The 13392-nt window shown below is 41.4% G+C and overlaps 1 protein-coding gene across 8 annotated transcripts in view; it reads right to left on the reverse strand.

The window, feature by feature from the left end:
• SPDYC (speedy/RINGO cell cycle regulator family member C) overlaps positions 1-13392 on the reverse strand; it is a 35495-nt gene that overhangs the window by 16365 nt on the left and 5738 nt on the right. For 3 of the 8 annotated variants that reach the window (XM_074371775.1, XM_074371777.1, XM_045518181.2), the window contains exons 2-3: positions 11565-11699; positions 7517-7714 (exon numbers count right to left, since the gene is read on the reverse strand). The gene's annotated coding sequence lies outside the window, so the exon portion shown is untranslated. The other 5 variants (XM_045518182.2, XM_074371773.1, XM_045518183.2 and 2 more) reach the window with 5 other exon arrangements.

Below are 13392 nucleotides of genomic sequence, written 5' to 3' on the forward strand. Positions count from 1 at the left end.
TTCATCTCAATGAACACAGAGAAAAGCATTTCAAAATTCTACATCCTTCATAATAAAAACACTCAACAAATGAGGAATAGAAGAGAACTTCCTCAACTAGATACATGACATTTTGAAAAACTCACAGCTACCATCATACATAATAGTGACAGTCTGAATGTTTTCCCCTAAGGCCAGGAACAAAGCAAAGATTCTGTTCTCACCACTTTTATTCAATGTTGTATTGAAGATTCTACCAGAGTAATTAGCCAAGAAAAAGAAATAAAGGATTTCTAGGCTGAGAAGAAAGAAGTAAAGCTAACTTTATTTGTAAGTAACATGATCTTGTATATAGACAATCCTAAGGAATCCACTAAAAAAATTTAGAGCTAACTAATGACTTCTTTTCTCATTTGCAGGATGTAAGAGCAATATGAACAAATTTACTGTATTTCATACACTAGCAATGAACAATGCAAAAATGAAATTAAGAAAATTCCATTTACAGTGGCATCAAAAATGAAAATATTTAGAAATAAATTTAAAAAAATGCAAAATGTGTACACTGAAAAACTAGAAAACAATACTGAAAGAAATTAAGGATCTAAATAAATGGAAAGACATCCCATGTTTATGGATCAGAAGACTTAATTGATTTTCAGATTCAACACGATCCGTATTAAAGTCATAACTTCCTTTATTTCAGAAATTGATACAGTGATCCTAAAATTTATGTGGATATGCAAGGGACTCAGAATAGTCAAAACAATCTTGAAAGAAGAGAGAGAAAGAGAACAAAGTTGGATGATTTATACTTCCTGGCTTCAAAACTTACTACAAAGCTATAATAATCAAGACTGTGTGGAACCAGCATTAAGATAGACAAATGGTATAGCTCAAGTGGTAGAGCACATGCCCAGCATACACAAGGTCCTGGGTTCAATCCCCAGCAATGCCACTAAATAAATAATTAAATAAATAGACCTAATTACTCCCCCCTTAAAAAAAAAAAAAAAAGACAGATGACTGCATAAAGAAGATGTGGTATATGTACTTAATGGAATACTACTCAGCCATAAAAAGAATAAAATAATGCCATTTGCAGCAACATGGATAGACCTGGAGGTTGTCAGTCTAAGTGAAGTAAGCCAGAAAGAGAAAGAAAAATGCCATATGACATTGCTTATGTGTGGAATCTAAAAAAAAAAAGAGACACAAATGAACTAATCTACAAAACAGAAACAGACTCATAGACATAGAGAACCAACTTACGGTTACCAGGGAGTAAAGGGGGTAGGAAGAGATAAATTGGGAATTTGAAAATTGCACCTATTGGGGCGTGATGGAAATGTTAGCTATCTTAATTGTGGTGGTGGTTCCATGGGTGTATACATTTATCAAAATTCATCAGATTGTACATCTGAAATATGTGTAGTTTACTATACAGGAACCATACCACAATAAAGGCGTTAAAAAACAAAACAGAACAAAATGTGCTATAGTCATACAGTGGAATATTTATTCAGTCATAAAAAGAAATGAAGTAGAGATACATGCTACAGCATGGATGAACCTGACAACATTATTCTAAATGAAAGAAGACAGTCACAAAAGACCCCATATTGTATGATATTATACTTACGTGAATCATCCAGAATAGGCAAAACTATAGCGACTAAAAATAGATTAGTGGTTGCACAGGGCTGGTGAAGCAGACAATGGGGAGTGACGGCTGACAGACACAGAGTTTCTTTTTGACGTGATAAAAATGTTCTGAAATAGGGCTGTGGTGATGGTTGCACAACTTTGTGAATATACTAAAAAACCATTCGACTGTACACTTTACAGAAGTAAATTACATGGTATATAAATGATATAGCTCAATAAAGACTTTTTTTAAATTATAAGTAGTCAAATTTATAAAGACAGTAGAATGGTGGTTGCCAAGGGTTGCGGGGAGGGAGAAATGGGAAGTTATTGTTTAATGCGTACAGAGTTTCAGTTTTGGAAGAGGGAAAAATAAACCTAATTACTCCCCCCCAAAAAACAAAGAATACCCAAATAATGTTATAGCCTACTCCCCAAAGTAATAAAGTCCATTAGAATGTGTGTGCGTAAGTGTGTGTATTTTTGAGGGGCCCCAAAAAGGAAAACAAACAGTAAGAAATTAAGCAAACTGTATTAAAAATGAGTAACATAACCATACTGAAGACGGTGGGGAAGTAAAAACTTCATCTAAGTAACTTTGGAAAACAGTATTTCGACTACACACTGTAAGGCCAAACAGTAAAGAACTGAACAACACAAGTATTGTACTCGAAGTAGTAAATTTGTTTTTCAGAGTGGTGTGTGTATTAAACACATAAGCAGTATGTTATGAATAATGAGAACCAGGTTTCTCACTATCAGAAAAAGGAGTTACAAATAAGGAAAAGGGGAAGGCTGGAAGGAACCCTGCGGTACTGGATGGGAGTCAAAGACATTAGAATAAACTCATGATTTTAATACATATGTACTTTTCAGAAATTGCAGGATGTAAAGTAGGAATAGAAATAAAAAGGTGTATGCAGGTATACATGTATTTCTGACTCCATGCACTGAGAGGACCTGCAGGCAGTGACACCCCAGTAGCAATGAGCACAGCCAATAACCAGCCCTTGGTTCTTAAATTCCATTCTCCAGTGAAAAGGAATCAAGGCTCTTTGGAGAAATGGTTCATTTCAGGGCTGGGGCAGAGATAGTACAACGTGAATCTAGAACATCACATAGTGACGAAAGCAAGGAAGTGCTCAAAAAATGATGGGGACATTTCAGAAGAAGCCTGAGGAGTCCACCTGAAGGAGCTCGCTGGAACCCAGTCTGGGACAATTTGAACAACAAAATAAGCAATGATAGTGAATTCGTCAAGGTTCTCCAGAGAAACAGAACCCACAGGATATATGTATGAAGAGATTTATTATAAAGGATCAGCTCATGCTATTATGGAGGCTGAAAAGTCCCACAATCTGCAAGCCGGAGACCCAGGAAAGCAGTGGTGTAAATCCTTCTGAGTCTGAAGGCCTGAAAACCAGGGTGGCCCAGGACAGAAGATCGAAGTCTAGCTCAAACGATCAGATAGGAAGGGGTAAATTCTTCCTTCCTCCACCTTCTTGTTCTACTCAGGCCCTCAGTGGGTCAGATGAGGCCCACTCACGCTTGGGACAGCCAACTACTTCGCTGAGTCCACTGATTCAAATGTTAATTTCACCCAGAAACACCCTCACAGACACACCCAGAAATAATGTTTAGCCAAGTATTTGGGCACCCCTTGATCTAGTCAAATTGACACATAAAATTAACCATCAGAAATAGTAATGGATTATTATCCACGGGATAAAATAAAATATCCATGAGTCTATACTGATAATTAACAAACAAGTAATAGGTAAATGAGGAAGAAGTGACAGCTCTTTCTTACAGTAGGATTCCAATACATAAACGTAGAAGGACTGATGAATATAGAAAATCACCATCAGGCAAACACCACGGTAGTAAGGGTTGCAGGCATGAATCATTGATGGATGCTAAAGTTAGTAAATAAAGGTCTGATGAGAAATAAGGTATTTGCATAAACTCAAAGTATCTCCCCACAAGATGTTCACAAATCACAAAGGGGAAAAGAGTAACTTTACAGTGGAGAAACCTGGCAGACACCACACTAACCACGTGATCAAACTTAGCATGACCAGTAATAAGGGAAACCAACGTCAGGTACAATCTGATACGATGCACAGAGAAGAGCATGCCCCTTCTGTGTTATTCTTGCCCCAAATGAATAACCTCAAAGTGATCAGTATCAAACATCAGATAAATCCAAACGGAGGCATAGTGTAAAAAATTACTGGCCACTGCTTTTGAAAACTGTCACGTTCACAGAAGAAAAAGGAATCTGAGAAATTGTCCTGAATCAGAGAAGACCAAGGAGACATGACAACTGTGATAGCCAGCCTCCCAGGTATCCTCTGAGTGATCCTGGTGTTCAGGGAATAGCGCTGACCTGGGTACCAATAGGACATCGTGGAAATGACATGGTGTGATTTCTGAAGCTGGGTCCTAAAAGACTTTGCAACTTCAGCCTTACTTTTCTGGGAGAAGCCCGCTGCTATGTCATGAGGCCACTCAGGCAGCACTAGGGAGACACCCACATGGCAAGGAACTGAGGCTTCCTGCTGTTCTGTGAATAGGCCATTTTGACAGCAGATCCCCAGTCCTGGTTAAGACATCAGATGACCACAGTCCTTACTGACTTCATGAGTGCAATGTCATCAGACACCCTGAGCAAAAACTACCCAGCTAAGCAGCTCCCGTTATTCCCGAGCCACAGAAACTATGAGATAATAAATGTTTGTTGTTTTAAGCTGCTAAGTTTCAGGGTATTTGTTTCACAACAGTGAGTAATGAAAACATCAATTACATGCAATTTGGAATCCTGGATTGGATCCTGGACCAGGAAAGGGGGCATTAGTAGGATCACGAACACAATTAAAATAAGATCTATAGATTAGCTAATACTAGTATATTGATATGAATTTCCTAGTTTCAATAACCATCTTATGCTTGTATAAGATGTTTGCATTAAGAGAAGTTTGGTAAAGGGTACACAGGAACTCTCTGCACTGTTTTTGCAATTTTTTGTAACTCTAAACTTATTCCAAAATAAATATCTTTTTAATAAAGAACAGAAAAATACACCTAGTGAAAGGTAGAAGGAATAAAATAATAAAGAGCAGAAATTAATAAAATAGAAAACATATACTAATGAAAAGAATCAGAAAAGTCAAAATTTGGTTCTTTGATGATACCAGTAAAATTGACAAACCTCTGGCAAGATGCATTCAGAATAATTTTCAAATAGAAGGCACAAATTAACATTAACAGGAATGAAAATGGAGATACATTAGACACACATTACAAAATAAAAATATGAAGATGTTATGAATAACTTTATGCCAACTTCTATATTTATGTTTTATATATGTATTTTAAAGTTTATATAAAATAGACAAGTCCTTACAGAAAAACAAAATGCAGCAAAACTAAAACAAGTAGTAATATAAATCCTGATTAGTCCTATAACATCGAACAAATTGAAGCAGTAGACAAAAATCTTATCACAAAGAAAAGCCCAGGCCTACATGGCTCCACCAGTAAGATTAAAAGAACATTGAAAGAACAAATAATTCTGTCCTGCACAAATCTTTCCAGAGTATAAAAATGAGGGACCTTCCCCCTATACGTCATGAAGGTAGCACACATGATACCAAAAGTTAACAAGGACTGCATAAGAAATACTGCAGGCTCATAGACACAGGTGTAAAAGTCCTAAGCAAATTATTAGTAAACTGAATCTAATAATGTAGAAACAAGATAATGCACTGGGCCCAAGTTAGATTTATTTCAAAAATGCAAAGTTACAGGTGAGAAAAGTAATTTAACAGATTAGAGGAGAAAAATTGCACCATCTTAATGAATGCAGATAGCGCATCTTGCCATGCCCAGGGAAACAGACCCCCCAGGGCAGCAAGGGACATGTGGTTAGAGTAACAGGAAAGACAGTGGCTGAGCAGACAGTCTGAGCTAGCTGCTGAGATGGGATCAAGACGTTGGCAGCTTTATCTGGAGTGCAGTCAATTTTGCACCAAAAAAGCAAATCCTTTCAATTATTAACAGGAACATTATTCTAAGCATATTTATAATAAAAATAACCCCTTGGGTTTATGAGAAAAATAAAAGCAAAGTAATGAATATAGAAATAATAAAATGGGGGGTGTAGTATCTTGGGGTGGGAGGTGTGATGGGAGCAAGAAAAAGGGAACCTGCCATGTTGCTAATATTCTGTTTCTCAAGTTGGGTATTTATTATTTTGAAGGAGAAATAATAAAATGGCCGTGCTTAGGCTAACTAATTCTTGGCCTTATACTTACTGCTTGCTTTAGAGCAGTCAGCAAATCTGCTCCCAGCCCCAGGACTATGGTTAGAGTTAGAGCTACTGATTTCTGTTTGTTCTATCTTATTCCAGTAATTGAAATTTGTAATTATGTTTGGATTTGGAGTCATTCCCCTAGGAAGGGAGGCACGGGATGATAATCCCAGGAGCATGACCAGACCCTCCAAGTTCCTCCTGGTGCCTGATGAGTCTGATCAGACAGAGACGGTCATGGGCTGATAACCCTCCAGACAACCTGACAGCCCCATGACACTGGACGGACACGCCAAGATTCTGGAAGAAGCTTTACTAGAAACTTTGGTTAATTAATGTCCCCCTTTTCACCCCAATTTGTTCACTATATAATCACTGAGCCCCAACCCTAAGGTGGGTTCACAGTTTTGAAGGTACCAGCCTGCTGTGAGTCCCCTTTGCCTGGCAAAGCAATAAAGCTGCCTCTTTTCTTCTAAGCTCCAAGACCTTGTCTCTGAGTTATTCGGCTCGTCAGGGATGGGGGCTGATCTTTCGGCAACAATTTCACTCCATTGCTGATGTATATTTGACATACATTATTTTGTACATATCAAATATTTCATTATTTTACAAAGCAAACTCAACATACTGCCTCTAAACCTGCCATCTCTGGGATTCCTGGTCCTTGAGAATAATTCTACCTTCCACATAGAAGCCTGGAGCCGCTTGGCTTCTCCCTTCCTCCCCACCTCCACCCCCATTCACGCTTAATCAAATACTGCCTCCTGGCTCCCCATACCTTCAGCATCTCTGTTCACCCCGCCAAGCCCATAGTAGGTTGTCTTTATCTCTCTCCAAGCAGCTGCGTAAGCTTCTGACCACACTTCCTGCTCCAGCTGATGCTCCCCTCCCTCCTCCAGGCCACCACTCTATGCAGATCTGCTCAGCTATCTCCTACTTAAACCCCAGTGTCTTCCCACTGACCTTAGTGTAAACCCCAAAGTCACTAAGTGGCAGTTCATAAGGCCCTGTATGATCTGGTTCCACCTCCTCAGACTCATTTTTGGCCATTCTCAGCCTCTCTCCCCAAGCTCCAATCGCCCTGGGATTCTCTTTGTTTCCTAAAATACACCCAGACTTTCAGGCCAGAGGTCTACCCACTGATCCTTATTCCTTTCTCCCTTCCTACCCTCTAATCATTTTTCAGTTCCATCTTAAATGTCACTTCCTCATCCCATTTTTCACTACTTTTTATTCCTTGTTACCACGTGTGGGCTTTGAAAACCTCCCTCTCTTACGATCTGCCTCCCTTTCTGTATCTCTGACTTCCAGCCAAATGCAGCAGATTTCCAGGGAACTCCAAGGGCCCCTAGGAGATGGCAGGGCCACAAGCTAGAAGGAGCCTGGGTTCTCAAATAGCCGGGCAGAAGCCCATCCTCCCATCGTTCCTCACTCTATCCAAGACACCTGGTGTATTAGTTGACTGCTGTCATGTAAAAATTACTCCAGAAGGTTGTGGCTGAAATCAAAAAAGAATTTAGCTCACTGTTCTGTGGGTCAGGAATTCGGAAGCAACTTAGCTAAGAGGGTCTGACTCACCGTCTCTCATGAGATTTGTAGTAAAGATGTTGGCCGGGGCCACAGTCATCTGAAGGCTTGGCTGGGGCTGGAGAATCCCCTTCCCAGGGGGCTTGCTCACATGGCTGTTGGCTGTTGGCCTCAGTTCCTCAGCATGTGGACCTGCCCATAGGGCTGCTTGAGTGTCTTCATGTCATGGCGGCTGGCTTCCTTGACTGACTGATTCAAGAGTAAGCAAGCAGGAATCCAGAGTCTCACACCATCACTCTCATTTTATTTTATTCATTAAAAGCAAATCACTGAGTCTAGCTTACACTCAAGGGGAGGGGAATTGGAGTACACCTCTTGAAAAGAGAAGTATGGAGAATGTATAGACATATCCTAAAACTGCCACACCCAGGAGACTTCAACCCTGGCTGAATCCATCCATCCACCTGCTTGGTACCCGCACCAGAGGAGAAAGCAAATCAGATAACCAGAGGGTTGTTTCACTTTGAACTCAGGGACATAAAGCCATATGGACACTCATACTTTCTGGCACTACTACTGCAGCTCTCTACCAAGTTCACATTCCTCTTTCTGAGATACAACTTCTCCCCACGCCTCACCTCCAACATTCTTTCTCTTTTCCTGCTCCTGTATCAACCTGAATCCACAGCTGCACACAGCTGCTGCTCCGTGAACTGTCTCTCCTCCTTTCACACACTCCAGTTTCTCCTCATCTGCTCCACTTCCCCTACTGTCTTGATTTCCCAAAGTCATTAATTTCCTATGTGTTTCCTTGTTTATTTGTCGTCTTTTATTGACTCTCTAAGTTCCATGAGGGCAGGTTTGCTTATTTTTAATCTGTCTTGTTCACTAATGCATTCTCTATACTTAGAAAAAATCTAGCCAGATGGTGGGGACTCAGTATACACTTGGTTTTTTTTTTTTTTTGCTTTGTTTTGTTTTGTTTTTAATTGAAGTATAGTCAGTTACAATGTGTCAATTTCTGTGTACAGCATAATGTCCCAGTCATGCATATACATACATATATTTGTTTTCATATTCTTTTTCATTAAAGATTATTTTAAGATATTGACTATAGTTCCCTGTGCTATACAGAAGAAATTTTTTTAAATCTATTTTTATATATAGTGGCTAACATATGCAAATCTCAAACTCCTAAATTTATCCCTTTCCACCTCCTTTCCCCTCAGTAACCATAAGATTGTTTACTATGTCTGCAAGTCTGTTTCTGTTTTGTGGATGAGTTCATTAGTGTCCTCTTTTATTCTTTTCTTGGATTCCACATATAAGTGATATCATATGGTATTTTTCTTTTTCTTTCTGGTTTACTTCACTTAGAATGATGATCTCTAGGTCCATCCATGTTGCTGCAAGTGGCATTATTTTATTTTTATGGCTGAGTAGTATTCCATTGTATAAATATACCACAACTTCTTTATCCAGTCATCTGTTGATGGGCATTTAGGTTGTTCCCGTATCTTGGCTATTGTAAATAGTGCTGCTATGAACATTGGTTTTTTTTTTTTTGTTTTTTTTTTTTTGAATTAGAGTTTTTTTTGAATTAGAGTTCCCTCCAGATATATGCCCAGGAGTAGGATTGCTGGATTATATCGTAAGTCTATTTTCAGTTTTTTAAAGTATCTCCACTCTGTTTTCCATAATGGCTGCATCAAACTACATTCTCACCAACATATACTTGTTGGATGAATAAACGACTGAATCCACAGGAAGAGGGAAACTCCATCTGTTCTCACAGGAAGGAGGCAGGAGCACAGAGGAAAGGTGGATGCCCTGGATTTCTTGCCCCACGCAAGAAGGCTTACGAGGGAGGAAAGTATCTTGTTACTCACAACTGAGTTCCCAGCCCCCAGCCCCATGCCTGAGACATAACAGATCCCATAAAAGTGTGTTGATTGGCAAGGTGACAGCTGACCGCCCAAGCCACATCTTCCTTTACCTGTACTAGACTTGGGTGATAGGTGTCATCCCTGGACCTGTCCCCTGTGTTCTATGTCCCTCTCACAGAAGCTTATGGTGGCCTGAGCTGAGTCCCGACATGACTTTCACACCTGGCTGCCTGCCCCCTACAGCAAGCACAGACTTGGGCTTCTGACCCTGCTCTGCGCTTTGAGAACACCCAGGCTGTTCAGCCTAGTGGTGACAGTTCCCTGGCTTTGCCCAAAGACTGTTGGGAATGACCCAGCATGCCCTGCCTCCAACTGCTCGGATTCGGCTTGGGACTCACCACAGACACTGGGGGAGTTGGGTCCCGACAGTGGGACTTGGTGGCCCTTGAGAAGGGCTATGGTGTGTCAGGAACCAGAGTCCTGGCTTGGTCACTCTCCAGGGTGGCTTGGGCTAAGTTCCTTAGCCTCTCTGAGCCTCAACTTTCTCCTCAATAAAACAAAAAGTTGTCATGGGGATTGAGAAAAAGGACATGTTACAAAGATCAGAGAGTGAGAGTGGGGCTGTGGGGCCATGCTGCCTGCTTTAAATCCTGACTTTCTCTTTCCCCATTAGCTGTGCAAACCTTGGGCAAGTCACTTACCTTTTCTGTGCTGAGTTTCCTCATCTATGAAACAGGCATGATAATAGTACCTGGCTCATAGGATTGCTCTGAGGATTAAGAACATGCCTGGCATACAATCCAAGCCCAATACACATGGGCTGTGTGATTGTGCTGACAAGTTACAGCACATATATAATAGTTATTTTTATTCTTCTGAGCCCTTCCCTGATGGAGGTCACAGACCCAGGAGCAATTACAACATAGAGTCAGTCACACAAGGCTGTTCCCATTGGGTCAATGCCATGAGCATCAGGAGGGAAGGTGACTCACTCAGGCTCATGACTGATGCTTGGAAGTACCTTTGGGAGTGTGCTAAGGATTTTCTGAGCAAACAGGAGAGGGAGAGCATCTGACAGATGGAGGAGCAAAAGGGGAAAAACTAAGCTGAAGAGACAAGCAGATTTGGGGAAATGGGGACAAGTTAATTCAGCTACAACACCAAGTGCATAATGGGGGAGGGGGAGGCGGGCTGGAAGCAGATCATGCAGGAGTCCAAACGCCCTGCTGGGAAGAGCAGTGAGTGGAAGTGGGTGTAGCTGATAGGCTCACTCAACATCTGTCCCTGCCTCCTCCCAGCTGCCTTCCTGGACTACGAGGCTCAGAGTAAAAACTGCATGTTCCAAGTACTCCTCCCACAGCTGCAATTATGTGCGACTCAAATCTGGAGCTGAGTGAAATGGGAGGAGAGTGAAGTGAGTGAAATGGTGGCCCTCAAGGCATCCCCCCTGCTGGTGTGGTTCTGGCGTGTATGGTGTGGCCCTGGAACCATAGCACCATGGAGGCTTCCACGTCCCTGGATCGTAGCTACCTCACTTGAACAGCCGTGTATGCCCTGCCTGTGACAGGCACCCTCTGCACCCAAGTAGATCTAACAGAGACCCTGCCCAGCAAATGATGTGTAACAACCCCAGCAGAGACGGTCCCCTCATCCTCCATGAAGCTCCGGGTCCCTGACTGTGCCACAATCAACCACCCTACGGCTGTCAGGCTCAAGACAGTTCACTTATCCATCCATCCATTTGTGTATTCACTCCTTCAAAACTCACTGAGCTCTTATTTTGTACTGGGCCCTGGACCTGGGGCTGGGAACAGGGAGCCAAACCAGACATGTTGCCCACTGTTTCAGTTATCTGTTGTTGTGAAACAAGCCGCCCTAAAACTTAGAGGTTTGCAACAATAACAATCATTTATTTCCTTACCATTTTGTAATTTGGTCAAGGCACGTGCCGCAGTTCTGGGGGAGTCATTCCATGAAAGCTGGAGGGGCTGGGAGTACTTGGGAGTGTTCTGTCAAGAAAATAGTTCCTCTTTTCTCTTTCATGGAGGGCGAATGTGAGAATCCAGAGGTGACTGTCAAGGGACAACCACTCCCCAGGTATCCTGGGATTGTCTCAGGTGGGGTATTGTTCCCCCGACTCACCGACCACACACACACACACACACACACACATCCTCCAGGGGCATGCTGTCACCACACACATTGTACATTACCTGCAATTCTGCCGTCATATTTGTCACATCTGAATGCAGTTGTTTCTAGATGTCTCCCCTTCAAGGCTGAACTTCTGGGAAGCATGGGCTATGAGTTCTCGTCTCTGTCTCCAGTGTGCCCAGCATGGGCTCAGTCTAGGGAAGAGCAGGATTTAATAAATGTGTGCTAAATGAGTGACGGAAGAAATCTCTGGGGTGTGTGCCTCTGGAGCTGACATCCAACTGAGTTGAGGAATGAGCACTGCTAGCCAAAGAGTGACAAGAACATCTTCATTTCAGTACCTGCCCCAAGCAGGTAGCAAAGCCAATGACCACGTTGCTGGGACAGGTAATGTGCGAGAGTGACCTGAGCCAGGGGGACTGGAGAGCACTGGCCCCATCCAAACGGCTCTACTTGGGAAGGTGGGGCCAGTGGGGCCAGATGGTCAAGTTTCCTGGGGAAAGCAGAAAACCTTACTTCTTATGTAAAATCTTACAAATGTTAAGCAGTGGCAACTAATTTGTAAGAATTTGAAACACTGTGCAGATCAAATGAAACTGTGCCATGGGCCAGATGTGCCAAGGACAGGCTGATCCTGTCTCTGATCTGAAGGCTGCTGTCCTCAAGGATGCTGGTGGTGCCCTCCTCCCAGAAGCTTCAGGCTTGCCCTGCCACATGGCCCCCAGCAGCCCAGAAATGTTTCCACCTTTATTTTTAAATCTCTATTACTTTTTTGGCTGAAAGGAATCCCATTTCTGGGTGAAAAACTCAATCCCTACAGAAATTTATTACATAACTCATAAACATACAGCTAATCCTGTCCCCACCCCTTTTCCCCACATGCCCACCAGTAATAGCTGGTGAATATTCCTCCAAATGTTTTCTTTGAAAAGTTTTGTTTTCAGTTCACAAAATTGGAATTTTATTGTATAACCATTTTACAATCTTTTTTTTTTCCCCATAACAACAGCACAGACAACTTTCCCATAGTGGTTACACAGAGCTTGACTTTTTAATGCCTGTGTTTGGGAGGTAAGTGGTCAAGGAGAGTGATTGTGGAATCTTATAGACCTGGGTTCAAATCTTGGGTCTGCCATCTAGATTCTAAGTGACTTTGGCCAGGTGGTCCAACCTCTCTGAGCCTCAGTTTACTCTTGTGTAAAAGAATGGTATCTACCTTGCTGTAAGGATTAAATGAAAATATGAATGTAGAGTCCAGCCAATACTAAGGATTTAATAAACTGTAGGTATTATTATAGCGTTCCACTGTATATATATAATTTAACACTTACCTACAGATGGGTGTGTAGGTTGTTTCTTAATTTTCTCTACTACAAACCCTGCTTCAATGAATTCTATGTCAGGATGGGTTCCAAGAACCAAAGTTGCTGGGTCATGAGGTATCTGAATTTTTTTGACTCGTTGAAACCTTCAGAATTATTTTATAAATGACTATACAAGTACTAGGTGAACACATTCTCTGTTTATTGTTATAAGCCATTCAGAAGTATGCAGGGTAAAACATAGCGGTCTCCCACATTCACAGCACCCCTCCCGCATTCTCTTCTCCCTAAAGATAGATGATCATTGTTAACAGTGCACCCTTTTTAAATAGGTGTATATAATACATAATACATAATATGTATATAAATATACACACATAGCTTATTTTTCTTTACATAAATGAGATCATATTTGTAACATTTTTCTGGAAGTTACTTTTGTAACTTAATCAAATGTCTTAGAAATCTTTCTATATCAGGATATATAGATTTGCCTCATTCTTCTTCTTATTATTTTGTTTTGGAGGAGGGAGGTAATTGGGTTTATTTATTTATCTTCAGAGTT

This window comes from Camelus bactrianus, chromosome 10, assembly GCF_048773025.1.
Source record: "Camelus bactrianus isolate YW-2024 breed Bactrian camel chromosome 10, ASM4877302v1, whole genome shotgun sequence".
Lineage (NCBI taxonomy): Eukaryota > Metazoa > Chordata > Mammalia > Artiodactyla > Camelidae > Camelus > Camelus bactrianus.